Below are 1,415 nucleotides of genomic sequence, written 5' to 3' on the forward strand. Positions count from 1 at the left end.
CTCTGTTTTCACTAACAAGGTCAGCTCCCAGACTGCTGCGCTGGGCATCACAAAATGCGGAAGAGATGGCCAGCCCTCTGTGGAGATAGAGGCGGTTAGGGACTATTTAGAAAAGCTGGACGTGCACAAGTCCATGGGGCCGGACGAGTTGCATCCGAGAGTGCTGAAGGAATTGGCGGCTGTGATTGCAGAGCCACTGGCCATTATCTTTGAAAACTCGTGGCGAACCGGGGAAGTCCCGGATGACTGGAAAAAGGCTAATGTAGTGCCAATCTTTAAAAAAGGGAAGAAGGAAGATCCTGGGAACTACAGGCCAGTCAGCCTCACCTCAGTCCCCGGAAAAATCATGGAGCAGGTCCTCAAAGAATCAATCCTGAAGCACTTGCATGAGAGGAAAGTGATCAGGAACAGCCAGCATGGATTCACCAAGGGAAGGTCATGCCTGACTAATCTAATCGCCTTTTATGATGAGATTACTGGTTCTGTGGATGAAGGGAAAGCAGTGGATGTATTGTTTCTTGACTTTAGCAAAGCTTTTGACACGGTCTCCCACAGTATTCTTGTCAGCAAGTTAAGGAAGTATGGGCTGGATGAATGCACTATAAGGTGGGTAGAAAGCTGGCTAGATTGTCGGGCTCAACGGGTAGTGATCAATGGCTCCATGTCTAGTTGGCAGCCGGTATCAAGTGGAGTGCCCCAAGGGTCGGTCCTGGGGCCGGTTTTATTCAATATCTTCATAAATGATCTGGAGGATGGTGTGGATTGCACTCTCAGCAAATTTGCGGATGATACTAAACTGGGAGGAGTGGTAGATACGCTGGAGGGGAGGGATAGGATACAGAAGGACCTAGACCAATTGGAAGATTGGGCCAAAAGGAATTTGATGAGGTTCAATAAGGATAAGTGCAGGGTCCTGCACTTAGGACGGAAGAACCCAATGCACAGCTACAGACTAGGGACCGAATGGCTAGGCAGCAGTTCTGCGGAAAAGGACCTAGGGGTGACAGTGGACGAGAAGCTGGATATGAGTCAGCAGTGTGCCCTTGTTGCCAAGAAGGCCAATGGCATTTTGGGATGTATAAGTAGGGGCATAGCGAGCAGATCGAGGGACCTGATCGTTCCCCTCTATTCGACATTGGTGAGGCCTCATCTGGAGTACTGTGTCCAGTTTTGGGCCCCACACTTCAAGAAGGATGTGGATAAATTGGAGAGAGTCCAGCGAAGGGCAACAAAAATGATTAGGGGACTGGAACACATGAGTTATGAGGAGAGGCTGAGGGAGCTGGGATTGTTTAGCCTGCAGAAGAGAAGAATGAGGGGGGATTTGATAGCTGCTTTCAACTACCTGAAAGGGGGTTCCAAAGAGGATGGCTCTAGACTGTTCTCAATGGTAGCAGATGACAGAACGAGGAGTA

Source organism: Lepidochelys kempii, chromosome 11 (assembly GCF_965140265.1).
Source record: "Lepidochelys kempii isolate rLepKem1 chromosome 11, rLepKem1.hap2, whole genome shotgun sequence".
NCBI lineage: Eukaryota > Metazoa > Chordata > Testudines > Cheloniidae > Lepidochelys > Lepidochelys kempii.